This window comes from Ahaetulla prasina, chromosome 5, assembly GCF_028640845.1.
Source record: "Ahaetulla prasina isolate Xishuangbanna chromosome 5, ASM2864084v1, whole genome shotgun sequence".
Taxonomy (NCBI): Eukaryota; Metazoa; Chordata; class Lepidosauria; order Squamata; family Colubridae; genus Ahaetulla; species Ahaetulla prasina.
Window position 1 is genome coordinate 132,568,593 of NC_080543.1, and position 16,537 is coordinate 132,585,129.

A 16,537-nucleotide genomic window follows, 5' to 3' on the forward strand; every position below is an offset into this window, starting at 1 on the left:
GGCTGAAGGGCGGCGGGGAAAAAGGAGGGGACAACGATGGCGATTTAGAAAGGTAGCCCCGTCCAAAGCGGCTGGGGAGGTTCCGCCAGGGAGACCGGCAGCCGCCGCTTCCTCCACCGGTTTTGTTGGTCCTGATGTTGCTGCTGCTGCTGCTGTTGCTGGCGCCTCCGTTGCCACCGCCGCCACCACCACATCGCTCGCTCGCCCGCCCGGCTCTTCTCTTCTTCTCTTCTCGTTCCTGCCGCCGCCGCTGCTGCTGTTGCTGTTTGCTGCCTCGGCGCGTGTCTGCGAGTGCTTTTGCGCTTTGCGCTCGCTGCGGTTGAATTTCAGTCCCGCTCGCCTCCCCGCGCCCTGCCTTTGCCAGTCAAGAGGAAATCAACAGGCAACTCATGGCTGAGCGCAGAGGTTTAAAAAAAAGAGAGAGAGAGAGTGCGAGAGAGAGAGAGGGAGGGAGGGAGGGAGCGAGCGAGCGAGCGAGAGCCAGCCGAGGGTGGGGGCGACGGCGAGGCTGTACACACACACACTCACACACACGCGTGCGCCCCGAGCTTCTCCAAAAAAAAAAAAAGGAAAGGAAAGGAAAGGAAACGCGCCTTGGCGTTTGCGGAGCGGCTTTCTTCGCTTCCTATGCTTCCCTTCGGCTAAGCCCACTTTATTTGCCTTCTTCGGGGCGAAGGGGCTCGCTCTCTTCCACCCGGCTTCCCATCTTCCCGGGGTATTTGGACAATCCGAAAAAGCAAGATGCAAATCCCCCACCCCAACCCCGAAAAGCCAAGGAGGGAAGGAGACCGCTGTATAAAATGTAGAAGCTGCAAGGTGCTTTTTTCTCTTTCTCTCTCTGTGTCTCTGGCTCTCTTTTATATTTTTCTGCGGTACGTGCCGAGCTGGGAGCCTAGTCTCGCTTTGCTTTGTAAGGCAAGGCAACCTTACGGTGGGATTGGGGAGGCTGGATTGAAGTGGGGAGGGGGGGGAGGAAGAGGTGGGGGAAGCCTCCTCCCGCTGGATGGAGCAGAGCAGGGACTGGAAGTCAGGATCCCAGGCAACCGCAGCCAGACCTTCAGGTGTTGCGAGCCGCTGGGACGAATCAGAGGGAGCTGTCCAAAAAAAAAAAAAAAAAACACCAGGAGCTTAAAAAGGAAAAAAAGAAAAGAAAAGAAAAAATAGGGGGGGCGGGGGGGCTGGGTGGGAAAACACCAGGAGGGATTCATAAGCAAACCTCGTGTCGCGCGTGGCACAGGCTGCGGCTTTCCCACCTTAACCTTTCCACGCCCGCGCACGGACCAAGATTACAAGCCTCAAGTGAGAAGGGAAGAATGAGGGAAGGGGTGGGGGAGGGTGAGGGGGGGGTGTTTGGATTTAAAGCTCGAAATTAAAGAAATAAAAAAAAAGAGCCAGAGATGTTGCAGCTCCGCTTTTAGCATCCTTCGCCAACCCAAAGGGGAGACACTAATGATCAATAATAATAATTAAAAAACCCACCCTCAAAATAACGACACACCCCCCCACCCCTTTCCCAAGTCCCCAGCAAGCGGTTGGACTGGAAAGTCTTGGCCGTTGTTGTTTTTTTTTTTTTAACCCTCCCGGAGTATTACGTGTGAAACTCCCGACTCGGAAGGCGGGGCACAAGCTCAAAACCACCCAGCCAACACCAGGCAAGCTCAAATATCTCCCCCCCCCCAATTTGACCCGGGGTGAATGGATGGAGCTGGGAGAAGTAGTTTCTCTGCTTGCGGATTACTTCATGCGGGGGTGGGTGGGTTGTTAGGGGGTCCGCGCCTGGTGAGAATCCTGCGGGTTTTTTTTTTTTCCAGCCAGCCGAGGCGTGCGTGGCGCTTGTCCTTTTGGCCTTTTTTTTTTAAAAAAAAAATTGGGTGGGTGGCTGTTGTGTTTTTTTTAACGCAACGGCGGTGGGTCGCTCCACCCAGGCAACGAAGCAAGCTCCCCGAATCCAGCGCCTTCCAAATCCGGAGAGGGAAAGCCTGTGGATCCCAGAATCCGAAGCAACAGTTGGGAATGGAGGAAGAAGAGGAAGAGGAAGAGGAAGAAGAGGAGGCGGTGATGGTAGAAGGATGTGGGGGGGAGGAGAGAAAAAGAAAAAAAAAAAGCGGCAACGGCGGCGGTAGCAAAAGCGCCTCCTTAATTTCTGCCGCAGTCGCCGGGCGGCCCGCCGCCATCCCACCCGCCACGGAGCCTCTGGCGGACTGACTTCCAGTCACCCCACGCGCGTCGCTTAAACATTGATCCCCACTCGCCGCCGGCCAATCCCGACCCGAGGAAAGGAGCCGGCCTCCGCTAGGAACAACCAATCCGCGGCGGGCGTCTGGCGGAGAAAAAGGAGGGGCTGGGAGCCCCCCCTCCCACCTATATTCCCACCACCACACTCTCAAGGCGGGAGGAGTGGGTGGGTGGGTGGGTGGGTGGGCGCGGAGCAGATATCCGAAAGGGAGGGAAGGGTGGGTGAGGGTGGGAAGAAGCTGGGGAGACCCAGCCGGACAGAAGGAGCCTTCGCCGTTCTCCCAGGTGTGTGTGTGTGTGTGTGGGGGTTTCCCATTCCTCTCCTGTTTTGGCCATGAGCATCTTTCAAGCGTCGCGTTTGCTCCGCCCTGCAGCCTGGAAACAGGTGGGAAGCTTACACGTACTCCCAAGATGCCCCGTTCAGACGTTGCGGGCTTCCTGCCCGCCTGCCTGCCTGCCTTGGCGGCTGGTTCCCGAAAGCAAAGCCGGCTGGTGAGATAGCGGCTCTGCGCCCTGGTGGGGATCCGCGCGCGTCTCCCTGCGCGTCCTTGGAGCGACCGCGGAGGGCATCTCGCACGGCTCTCCCTACCCCGCCGGCGGGGCGAGGCTGTCGTCCAGCTCCCCCCTGGAGCCCCACCTGCGGGTCTTATTTATTTATTTTATTTTTTTTATTATTGTGGTTGTTGTTGTTGTTATTATTATTATTGTTGTTGTTGTTGTTGTTGTTGTTGTTGATTTATCGCCGGTTCAGGCCGTCCGTTTCTCCTGCAAAGGTGTGTGTTGAATAAAGGCCAACCTGAATAGGGGAAACACAGATCTTGTCACCCTCCGTGTGAGCTTTTCTCCAGCAGTGTGGACGGCTGGGAAGTGAAGAAAAAAAGAAGAAGAAGAAAGCAAGGAATGTGTGCAGGTTCAAATTAAAGGGCGAGAGGTCCATCTCCCTTGGGGCTGGGCAAGAGGGTGGAGAGAAGATCTTGGGGCCCCTTCCTTCTGCAGGAGATCCCCACCCTAAAGGGTCAATCCAGAAGATCTCTAGCTTTGAGAAATTGCTTTTTTTGGGGAGGGGGGGGACAGGAAGCCACATTCCTGGTCCATATCTCTATTTTGAGGGAGGGGCTGAGACATAACACCCCACTTATGATAAAGGGTCACCCGCTAATGATTATGATTATCTCGACATGCAAATTTGGTTGGATGATTGTAGAGGAAAGGAAAAATAGGTGAGTTTTTACAGAAAAGGAAGTAACCTTTGAACCAGGAAGATGGACATGAAGGCCCACCATCCCCCATTGTTCTTCCCCCTTAGGCCTTCAGGCTCTCTGATTAGCCCTTGAGGCGAAAAGGTGATAATGTAAATCCCTGCCACAAAGCACAGACCCTCAAAGTCTCGGCCCTTATTTGAGATGGGTATGGGGCTCAAGATAGATAGATAGATAGATATAGGTAGGTAGGTAGATAGGAGAGACAGAGAGATGGATGTAGAAGATAGATAGATAGATAGATAGATAGATAGATAGATAGATAGATAGATAGATAGATAGATAGATAGATAGATAGATGATAGATAGATAGATAGATAGATAGATAGATAGATAGATAGATAGATAGGTAGGTAGGTAGGTAGGTAGGTAGGTAGATAGGAGAGACAGAGAGATGGATGTAGAAGACAGATAGATAGATAGATAGATAGATAGATAGATAGATAGATAGATAGATAGATAGGAGAGACAGAGAGATGGATGTAGAAGATAGATAGATAGATAGATAGATAGATAGATAGGTAGGTAGGTAGGTAGGTAGGTAGGTAGGTAGGTAGGTAGGTAGGTAGGTAGATAGGAGAGACAGAGAGATGGATGTAGAAGACAGATAGATAGATAGATAGATAGATAGATAGATAGATAGATAGATAGATAGATAGATGAGAGAGAGATGGATGTAGTAGATAGATAGATAGATAGATAGATAGATAGATAGATAGATAGATAGATAGATAGATAGATAGATAGATAGATAGATAGATAGGAGAGACAGAGAGATGGATGTAGAAGATAGATAGATGATAGGTAGATAGGTAGGTAGATAGATAGGAGAGACAGAGAGATGGATGTAGAAGATAGATAGATAGATAGATAGATAGATAGATAGATAGATAGATAGATAGATAGATAGATGAGACAGAGAGATGGATGTAGAAGATAGATGATAGATAGATAGATAGATAGATAGATAAATAGACAGATAGATAGGAGAGACAGAGAGATGGATGTAGAAGATAGATAGATAGATAGATAGATAGATAGATAGATAGATAGATAGATAGATAGATAGATAGATAGACAGACAGACAGACAGACAGATAGGCAGGCAGGCAGGCAGATATAGAAAAAGAAAGACGGATGAATAAGAAGAGAGAGAGATGGATGGATGGATGGATAGAAAGAAAGAGAAAGAGTGTCCTTTCCCAAGTTCCTTCCGCATGCTCTTGTATGACATGACTTCAAGACTTTGTGTTCACTTTTTTCACTTCCTTTGAACATGTTCTTTTGTGTCATAATCCTTTTAGTAATGGGGTGCCCACTATTAAACACAATACTCAAGGTGTGGTCTCTTTCCTGCAGAAGAGAGAAGAATAATGGCGTACTTTCCTTGAGTTACTTATAAACTCGTAAAAGATGGGGTTAAAAAAAAACATCACAAATGAAATAAATAATATTAGATTTCACACCATTCCTGCAGGGAGGAAAAATTATTAAATTGGTGTAGGGAAAACACAGGAGCTCATTAATTCTACATGCTATATGGCCTGAAAGTCCATTCAAGGACCTCAAAGTTACCTTTTCAGTTCTCCTTTTCTATCAGCTTCTAAAAGGAATCCAGAAACAGGAGCAAGGACTCTATTTGGGGGTGAGGTCATGTGAAGTGAGGTTTGGGGTGAGGTCTTAGGTATTGTTGTGTCTCGCTCGCTTTCCCCGCAGCCAGGTCCCTCTTATTTCCTGCCGAACGCTGAGGAATGTCCTGGCATGCCTCCAGGCCCCAGCCCTGGCACCATGCCCAGACAGGCCGAGCAAGAAGAAGGGCCTGACGTGCCTCCAGCCCCCAGCCCTGGCTCCATGCCCAGCCAAACAGAGCAACTAGACCCTTCCCCCACAGCATGTGAGCCTGAGGAATGTGAATTGCCAACAGCTGGAGCCTGGAGAGATCCTCGCTTCCGGAGAATAGAGAGGTGATGTCAGCAAAAGGAAGGGAGGGGCAGGCCTGGATAAGTGCTGAGTCATGGAGCCACACCCCATGGCCTATATAAAGGATCTGCTTTCTGGCATTCTCTGAGTCAGGCAAAGTCTACCTTGGATTGCTGAAGTCACTTCCTGGTCTCCTGCCTGCCTTGAGAACTCTGATAGGACTTCGGCAGAGCTGCAGAGACACGCTTGATACGGACTTCCCCAACCCGGCCGTCAGCGGAGGAGTGGGACACGACAGGTAAGAAGAGTAGACAGGTAGTTATTACCTGTCTGCAGCTGCCACACACACACAAAAAAAGTTAAATCAATTGAACGACTTGCCTCCAGAAATTGTGAGTGCTCCACCACGTGAAGTTTTCATGAAGAGACTGGAAAGCCAATTGTCCAGAATGGGATAGGGCAGGGGTGTCAAACTCGATTTCATTGAGGGACGCATCAGGGTTGTGTTTGACCTCAGAGGGGCCGGGGTGGGCATGGCCAGCTTGACGTCACTCGTGTCACAGGGGTGCCTCTGGCTCAAGTGCTCTGTCAGCGAAAATGGCCTCCTGAGCTCCATTTTTGGCTACGACAACTTCCTGCAGTCCTCTGCCAGGGAAAACAGAGCCCTCCCCGAGCTCCGTTTTTGCTGGCAGAGGGCTGCAGGAGGCCGCAGGAGGCCATCACCGCCAAAAACGTGGTGGCTCAAGGCTGTAAGAAGCCTGTTATTAAAACACAGCAGCCTGCAATTACTGCAGGTTCAAGCCCCACCAGGCCCAAGGTTGACTCAGCCTTCCATCCTTTATAAGGTAGGTAAAATGAGGAGCCAGATTGTTGGGGGGCAATAAGTTGACTTTGTAAATATACAAATGGATGAAACTATTGCCTTACACACTGTAAGCCGCCCTGAGTCTTCGGAGAAGGGCGGGATATAAATGTAAATAAATAAAAAAAAAAAACCCGGCACTTGGGAGGGCCACTGGAGTTCCGTTTTCACTGGCAGAGGCACCATGGGGTGGACCAGGGGTGAAATGCTATCAGTTCTCAACAATTCGGGCGAACTGGTAGCGATAACTGGTGGTGCTACCAACCTGCCTTCCATGGAGGACCTGTATACTGCACAAATCAAGAAGAGGGCCGTGAAAATATTTACAGATCCTTCACATCCAGGACATAAACTGTTTCAATTCCTACCCTCAAAACGACGCTATAGAGCATTGCACACCAGAACAACTAGACACAAGAACAGTTTTTTTCCCCGAAGGCCATCACTCTGCTAAACAAATAATTCCCTCAACACTGTCAAACTATTCCCTAAGTCTGCACTACTATTAATCTTCTCATTGTTCCCATCACCCATCTCCTTCCACTTATGACTGTATGACTGTAACTTTGTTGCTGGCAATCCTTATGATTTATATTGATATATTGACCATCATTTGTGTTGTTAACGTTGTACCTCGATGAACGTATCTTTACTTTTATGTGCACTGAGAGCATATGCACCAAGACAAATTCCTTGTGTGTCCAATCACACTTGGCCAATAAAAAATTCTATCTATCTATCTATTTAATAAAAAAATCTATTCTAAAAAAAAATATTTCTATTCTAAAAACTACCGGTTCGGGTGAACTGGTAGTAAAAAAAAGCTACCGGTTCCTCTGAACCGGTATTTCTGCTTTAGCTTTGCTAATTGTGCAGTACAGCTGAACCCTCCCTCACTGTTCTACTTACCCAAGCCTCCTTTTGGCGCTCAATGCACATCCATGTGCATAGCACATGCTTGGTGTGCAGTGTGCATGTGCGGCCAGCGAACTGGTAGCAAACCGGTTCAGATTTCACTACTGGGCTGGACCTTTGCAGGGCAGCTCCGCGGGCCAGATCTAAGCACCCCAGCCCTCGGGCCTTGAGTTTGACATCCCTGGTATAGGGTCTCCTGTTGAGCAGGAGGTTGAACTAGAAGACCTCCAAGGTCCCTTCCAACTCTTTGTTATTCTGGACAGGGGGAAGGCTGAGACTGGAATGTTCCTGCTTCGTTTCCAGGGATGTTCCTGCCAACCCAAAACCCTCGTTGCATCTTGTAGGATGTCCCTCTTGTCCAGCCCCACTTTGGATCCTTCAAGGGCTGTCCCGTGTTCTGTCTCCTTCCCCACTTCGGATTAACGAGCTGGCCTTCAGTCAGTGGATTCACGGTTCTTATCAGTCCTGGCAGAGAAATTGCAGCTGCCTGCCAAAGTTCAAACAAATGACTCACGTAGCAAGACTTTCAGCTCTTTTTGAAACGGTTCAGCTAAACTTTTGCTTCCCGTGGAGTGAGAGCAGTCCCAAAGCTCCTTATATATCCTGTGGAGCCTCACCCTTCCTTTTGATGACGCCGCCTCTCTAATCTTCTGAAGCACAGGTCAAGCCAAGCTTGATTATTATTATCAGCTGGGTCTGAAGGCGTAGCCTGGGGAAGGGAGGAATCAGGGGATGACGGCCTCATTACGTCCTCCAACTGGTCTGGTTCTGGCTCCTGGAGCCGGGCCAAAGGAATCGGTGCTCCCGAGGGAAGCCTTACCGGCCCTTCCCCCTCACTCTCGGAGTCACTTTCGGGCATGGGGCCAGGTTCGGGGGCTGGAGTCACAACACCCTGCTTCTCAAGTTTGCAAAGAAAACGCTCCAAATGAGAAAGACCAACACACACACACACACACACACACACACCAAAAAAAACCCCAACCCAGCCTCAGCTTCTCCTCTTCTTGCAAAGCAGATGAATTTGAACTACAGAAGGGCAAACATTTTTGATTGCTCAAACGCATTGATCTCGATTCATAAATAGGAAGCTTCGGCTGCCATTTATAAATTGTGAATGACTCCTGGGTGACTGGCATGAATCATTCAAGAGGGGAAGGTTAGGGGGGGGAGAAAAAAAAGAAGAAGAAGAAGAATAGGGAAGGCGGAAGCACCCACCCACCCACCCTTGGAAAATATTTAACGGCTTCTGTTACCGTTCGGAAAGGTGTTAGGTGGTTTCTGTTTGCCCACCCCCACCTCCTTTTTTTTTTTTACCTTCTCGGAGTCATAAATAAAGATCATTGCACAGGGAAGAGAAAAGCCTCTGGGTTCTTTTGCATTCGCCCCGTACAGGGCTCGCCTTCCTCAGCCGAGGCCTCCTTTTCGCAGCTTGGACACGGGATGGTAGCCATGCAGAACGCCTCGCTTGCTCGCCATTATCCGGCCAATGCTGTGCTAAAAAAGCGAAAAGAAGGAGAAGGAGGGGGGAGAAGCCAGATACACACACACACACATACACACTGGCTCAGGAGGAGGAGAAAAAAAGTCCATTCTGTCTTTGCTGTCCGGCTGGGGCTTGGAAATGGGCGCAGCCCCAATGGAAAACCCGGTTAAGGAGGAAAAGAGGCTGGGACGTCCCAGCCTGGGTTTCTGATCAGTAAATTCAGGTCTGCTGGTTTTGCAGCAAAGAGACAAAAGAGGAGAGATATGCTTGCTTGTAGGGGTCATGCTCCCTCTTTCCTCCCCACCCTTTTTTTTGGGGGGGGTGTCTTTGTTCCCTTATTCTATCAGCTTGTTTTCAGTCCTTCACGCCTTCCTCCTTTCCCTTCCCTTTCTTTTTAAAAATCTCCTTCTCTCCACTCCTCTCCTTTATTTTCATGTTCCTTTTTATTACTTTTACTTCTTCTTTCTTTCTCTCCACTTTTTTCCTTCCTTCCTTTCTTCCCTCCTTGCTTGTTTTTTTTTAGCCCCTTCCTTCCTTCCTTCCTTCCTCCCTCCCTCCCTCCCTCCCTCCCTCCCTCTCACTGACTCACTTATTTAGTTACTTACTTACTTCTTTTCTCCGGCCTCCCCCTTCCCTCCCTCCCTTACTCACTCACTCACTTCTTTCCTCACTTACTTAGTTACTTACTTCTTTTCTCCCTCCCTCCCTTCCTCACTCACTCACTCACTTCTTTTCTCACTTACTTAGTTACTTATTTCTTTTCTCCCTCCCTCCCTTCCTCACTCATTCACTCACTTCTTTCCTCACTTACTTAGTTACTTATTTCTTTTCTCCCTCCCTCCCTCCCTTTCTTACTCACTCACTCACTTCTCTCTCCCTCCCTCCCTGTTTATCCAAGACAGTCAAATCTACAAACCTCTGTAACTTCCAGAAATGAAAAACGTATAAAACAGATGCAATTGAAGAATGCGTATGTCGCGAGCAATCTTTGTTGCGAATAAGTGAAAAGGGAAATATTATCTTACACCCACTGAAATGCTCTTTTCTTCCTTTTCTCAACACTTTTTATATTCTTCCTCCTTCTTTCCTTTCCTCCTTTCTTTCTCCCCTCTTCTCTCACCCAAGTTTTACAAACTTTGCAGCTGGTTCGCCCAGCTGACAGATTCAAGCCATCTAATTCATGCCTGCTGTTGCTGTGCTCTTGTGTATTTATTGCAAATTCCCATTCACGGTATCTTTATATGGAGCGTAGAAAGAGAAAGGCCATAATGCAATTGGTTGTGGCTCCCTCTAGTGTGTAGAATTAGCACTGCTGCTTTTGGGGCATATCACATCTACCAGCCACCAAAGTGTGAAGTTCAAATAACTTAAAAGAGGCAAGAAAGTAAGTTTAGATTTAGTAAGAACACACAAAGAACAGCAAAAGCAAACACAAACTCACACACAAAAAAACCATAGAAACCCATAAGGTTAAGACCCATTTCTGTTCAATGTGAAATAGCTTTAAAACAGAGAGTTTTACAATAAAAAGTATAAAAGATGTCAACTTCCCTCTTATCATATCGCACTTGTAAGCCTGGATACTTGTTCAGAATAGTAGTCCATATTTGGGAGATACTCTCCCAGCTGCACCTGGGATCAGCACTGAACATAAGGACAATTTATCCCAGCTTTGAATTTCGTTTTATTAAGGATTATAAATGGAAAGAATAAAAGCCAATACAAATGACACAAACGACAAATAAAAAAGGCAAAAGAAAAAAAAAATGTGATAAAGGGGAAAAAAAAGAAAAAGTAAGTCCTTCCTTTATCCTGACAAATAAAATAATTTTAGTAGCTTATCATGGTCTCTAAATACAATTTAATCTCTCGATTCTCTGTAGTTTATCTCTTAATTACTAAAACAATTAACAAAATCCAAATGCTTCATCAACCATTCCTTGCTAGCAAAAGTCCAACAAGGGCAATTAGTTATAACTAGGTTTTTTTTTATTTTTAGCCCTGGTCAAATAGGCTAACCTTATATTGTTTCCCGAAGTTTTTTTTTAGAAATATTCCTTCACCCTTTTAAAGAAAGTCCCAGAGCTATCTTGCTGTTCATCTGTGTTGCAAGGGTTAGGGTGTAAGTTTATCCTTTTGCTTATCATTTCTCAAAACATTTTTCAAAACATTAACAGAGCTTTATTTAATATAAAGAAGTTATTCGAATCATTTTCCTGATTCAACATCTGTATATCTCCTTTAAGAAATGAGTCATCCATCACTTCCAGAGGTGGGTTTTACATAATTTTACCACTGGTTCACTATGCACCAAAATATGAGCGTGTGCCTTCCCAGCATGCAAATGGCCTTCCACGCATGTGCTTTGCACATGTGCAGGACTTGCATGCACGCACACAGTTTACAAAACTTGGCTAAATAGGATGCCGTAGTGTCAGGGTAGGTGAGCAGGTAGGCGGGGCCACCGCATCCATAGTTCACCACTACCAGTTCGCCCAAACCCATCCGAACTGGCTGAATAGCACCACTGATCAATTCCATTTGTATTATATTTAAGCCCTCTTCCAAAGTAATTTCACAAATATCCAGTGAAATTTATCATTTTTCTTCTATAATTTCTATCCGTTCGGTCAATAAATTATCCATTTTGTCAAGTAGCTTAGTGAAAACAAAAACAAAAAAATTAACAATTTTTAATAAAGATTTTGCCTCCATTTTCGTCATTGTTCCCCTTAGGCTTCCTCTAATGTCCAACCATCAAATCTCCTTACGATGAAAAGGTAACCCTTTTCCCATGAGAATATTTCTTAATTAATTCAAGGTTATAACTCCAAGTTCCTATTGTGACCCAGGCCCAAGTAGGTAGTAGGAAACTCAGTCAGTGTAAAAACAAACAAACAGCTAAGAATTACTTCATTCTCAGCGTAGTCCAACTAAATTAAAACAGATTCCTCCCAACACAATTCCTCAGTCCTATCACCAATCTTGGTCCAATTAGGCAAACTGCCAAAGGCCTTTTTTGGCAAAAGTTCAGAAGACACCGGTACGAAACAAATGCAACAAGACAAAGCTATCAACGTTGTTTTCCGGCAAAGAGCCCAAATGCCGTTGCTGGTCTTTTTAAGCCTTATGGGAGGGGCCAATCATCTCTTGGCCCTACTCCCGAGTCGTCCTCTTTGCTTGAGCTGCTTTTGCCTTCTGGCAGCTCTTCTCATGCGTGCATTAGGAATAGGCTCCTCCTCTTCCTCTGCTTCACTACTTTCAGCCTCGGGAGGCTCCGGAGTCCGCACATCACTCCCCGATGGCCCTGGCCCCACCTCTGCCTCTGATGCAGAGCCTTTATCCAGGCCTTCCCCAGCCTCCAGGACTGGCCCATGTTCTTCCTCAGCCTCATCACTGTCTGACTCCATTGCCAGCTCTGCAGGCTGCTGGCAGACCACAACAGTTCCTCAAGTCCCTTAACCCATTGCTAACTTTCTAAAATCTAGCACCCTTTTGCTACATAATCTAAGAAGGCATGTAACAGACTAATAGAATTGGAAGGGACCTTGGAGGTCTTCTAATCCAACCCCCTGCTCAAGCAGCAAACTCTGTACCATTTCAAACTAACAGTTGTCCAATCTCTTCTTAGAAACCTCCAGTCTTGGAGCACCCACAACCTCTGGAGGCAAGTCCTTCCACAGGTGAATTGTTCTCACTGCCAGGAAATTTCTTCTTAGTTCTAGGTTGCTTCTCTCCTTGATTAGTTTCCATTTTGTCTTGCCTTCTGGTGCTTTGGAATACCCCCTCTTCTTTGTGACAGCCCCTCAAATATTGGAACACTGCTATCATGTCACTCCTAGTCATGATGGCAAAGTTTTAAAACCTGCCGTGGAACATTGTGGTTGATCTGTCAGACTTGGTGTGGGATCAGGTCACCATTCAACAACAAAGATTACTGGATAACTTTGGGGCAGGTTATCTTTCTCAATTCAGCTTGTCCATCTATGCTGCCTTGAGTTCTGAGTAAAGTAAAGAAAGACAGGAATAAAAGAAGGAGAAATAGGTCTGAGGTATTTAGATGGTGCTGGTATAAACGCAGCATGTCTACAGAAAGTGTCGTGTCCCATTCCTCCTCTGACAGCCGGGTCGGGGAAGTCCATATCAAGCGTGGCTGCAAAGCCTCTGCAGCTTTGCCAAAGTTCTGTCAGAGTTCTCAGGGCAGGCAGGAGATCAGGATGTGACTTCAGCAACCCAAGTTAGATTTTGCCTGACTCAAAGAATGCCAGAAAGCAGATCCTTTATATAGGCCATGGGGTGTGGCTCCATGACTCAGCACTTATCCAGGCCTGCCCCTCCCTTCCTTTTGCTGACATCACCTCTCTATTCTCCGAAAGCAAGGATCTCTCCAGCCTCCAGCTGTTGGTAATCTTAGCTCATGACGGGCTTCACATTCTTCAGGCTCACATGCTGTGGAGGAGGGGTTTAGTTGCTCCATTTGTCTGGGCATGGTGCCAGGACTGGGGGCTGGAGGCACGTCAGGCCATTCATCTTGCTCGGCCTGTCCGGGCATGGTGCCAGGACTGGGGGCTGGAGGCATGCCAGGACATTCTTTCGCACTATCAGCATCCGGCAGGAGATAAGAGGGGCCCGGCTGCAGCGGGGGGAGCGAGCAAGGCACAACAGAAAGTATGGCAGCATCTTGCTAACATTGTCTGGCAGTTTGTTGGTTACTTTGGGAGCTGGGGAATCCCAATGCCATTGGCTCGATTGAAAAGTCAGGATTTTTGAAAAGCTCAAGACCAAACATCAAAGCAAACTAAATGAACTGTCCATAGACTCACCAGGTATTGAGGTCAACTGAAGGAGTTACTCTGATCATTCCATTCCTCCCCTCCAAACGATATCACAAAACACTCTAAAAGGCTGTGTTTGAGTTCTGAACTTGATCTTCTGTTTCAGGTGCTGAAATATCTTGCCCATCATCTTTGAGTGGGGAGAGTTAGATTATTGGTCTGTCTCAGCTTTTATATTATTCTAGTTCAGGGGTCGGCAACCTTAAACACTCAAAGAGCCACACAGATTCTAACCGGAAGCCCCAATTCAATTCTGGAGCTGATTGGAAGTCCAGTTCCCCCATCATAGTCTCCTCCTAGTGTGGTGTCCTTTTTCCTCTGCTGACCGGAAGTCTGGTTCCCTCAGCCTAGAGTCTCCTCCTAGCATGGCGTCCTTTTTCCTCTGCCTGTCCTAACCAAAAGCCCTATCAACTGGGGAGCCGACCAGCAACAGGGAGCCACAGCAGAGGGATGAAAGAGCCACATGCGACTCCAGAGCTGCAGGTTGCTGACCCCTGTCCTAGTTTAACAATAGCAATAGCCCTTAGCCATGTATATCACTTCATAGTGCTTTACATCTCTCTACGTAAGTGTTGTTGTTTTTTATTTGCATTTATATCCCGCCCTTCTCCGAAGACTCAGGGCGGCTTACACTATGTTAGCAATAGTCTTCATCCTATTTGTATATTTATATACAAAGTCAACTTATTACCCCCAACAATCTGGGTCCTCATTTTACCTACCTTATAAAGGATGGAAGGCTGAGTCAACCTTGGGCCTGGTGGGACTAGAACCTGCAGTAATTGCAGGCAGCTGCTGTTATAACAGACTGTCTTAGCAGTCTGAGCCACTCAAAGACTCTTTACAGAGTCAGCCTCTTGTCCCCAACAATCTGGATCCTCATTTTACTTATTTTTGAAGCAGAAGTGGTATTCAGCCAGTTCAAACTGGTTCACCCAAACCGGTAGCGGAAATCACAGGTGCCCCTCCCCCCCGCTGCCCTGAATCTATGCCATCCTATTGAGGCCTTTTTCTTGACTTTACCTCTGAGTTTAATCTGGTGTGCAATAGGTAGAGGATCATTCAAATATTCACATATTGTCGTATTATTATCCATTTTCCGGAAAGGCGAAGCGCATACGTTTTATAACACAGTTGAAAAAGGACTGCCGGAGGCTGTTTCAGCATTTGTTGAAACAACCTTTTTAACTTTGACTTTTGTTTGATTCTGCCTTCTCCCCCCTTTCCTCCTGTCCTTCTCGATATTTGTATATTCTTGTCTGAGTTTCCAATGTAAACAAAACCAAACCAGCAACAACAACATTGCAGATAAGCTTTCAAATTGTTAGGTGGCATTTTACCCGCATATCTGTCAAGTAAAAGGTTAGAATTTCCACTCTTCTATGGGGGGAAAAAATGTACCAATTAGCAGCCAGGCAAACATGTTGCAAGCTTTAAAACTTTGACATATTTGCAGAGATAGTTTCCACCTGCCTGTAATCATCTGACAGACACAGACCTTCAGTGACAGGAAGACATCTGTTATAACTAATGGACACCCTATGTCCAGCTAAATTTTTATTTAATTATTTATTTTGTCACACAGCATGAAATAACTATACAATATGTAAGCATATATATAAGCATAAGTATGTAATAACTATATTAATTGGATATAACGAAAAGAAACAATAGGACAGGAACAGTAGGCACGCTTGTGCTCTTAGGCACGCCCCTTACAGACCTCTTAGGAATGGGGTGAGGTCAATAGTAGACAGTTTTTGGTTGAAGCTTTTGGGAGTTTGAGAAGAGACCACAGAGTCAGGTAGTATATTCCAAGTATTAACAACTCTCTTACTGAAGTCATATTTTCTGCAATCAAGATTGGAGCGGTTAACATTAAGCTTAAATCTATTGTGTGCTCATGTATTGTTGTAATTGAAGCTGAAGTAGTCTTCGACAGGAAGGACATTGTAATAGATGATTCTATGAGTCATGTCAAAGGCGGCAGAGTTCTAAGTTTTCTAAACCCAGGATTTCAAGTCTGGTGACATAAGGTATTTTGTTGTATTCGGAGGAGTGGAGAATTCTTCTTGTAAAATATTTCTGGACACGCTCAATTGTATTAATGTCCGAAATGAGGTATGGGTTCCAGACAGGCGAGCTGTATTCAAGAATTGGTCTAACAAATGTTTTATATGCTCTGGTTAGTAGTATAGTGTTTCTGGAAAAGAAGCTACGCAAGATTAGGTTTACAACTCTTAAAAGCCTTTTTTGCGATGTAGTTGCAGTGGGCTTTGGCACTCAGATCACTTGATCTAAGTGTATAAATGTATAAATCTAAGCCCATAAAGGTATGGGCTATAGGGGAGTGTTCCTAAGGCATGTTTACTCTACAGGAGCTTCAGGGGATGAACTTCCAAGTAAAAGTAAATATAGCTAATATATAGTAAGTCACACTGAGTGCAGTGGAAAAGTTATGGGCAGTGTTTAAGTAACTCCCACTGAAATCAGTAGGATCCCGAGTTCTTTTTTAGCTTATTCATATTTGTTAATTCAGTTTGTTGGACCATTCACTCAACTAGCAACTCAGTCACGCATCCTTTTCTTTCTTTAATGCTGTTTACCCAGGAGTAGAAGCTGTTGTCATTTCACCTGGAATGGAATGGAAATAATTGGATTGGATTGGAATGGAATGGAATGGAAAACGGAATGGAAAATGGAATGGAATGGAATGGAATGGATTGGATTGGATTGGATTGGATTGGAAAACGGAATGGAATGGAATGGAATGGAATGGAATGGAATGGAATGGAATGGATTGGATTGGATTGGATTGGATTGGATTGGATTGGAATGGAATGGAAAACAGAATGGAATGGAATGGAATGGAATGGAATGGAATAGGATAGGATAGGATAGGATAGGATAGGATAGGATAGGATAGGATAGGAAGATTTGTTCTCTGAGATTGTGGGTTGGTTTCTGAAGGTTTCATTACCAGGCTAGGTAACATCTTCAGCAGAGTTTAGGGGATGTCAGTGTCAGT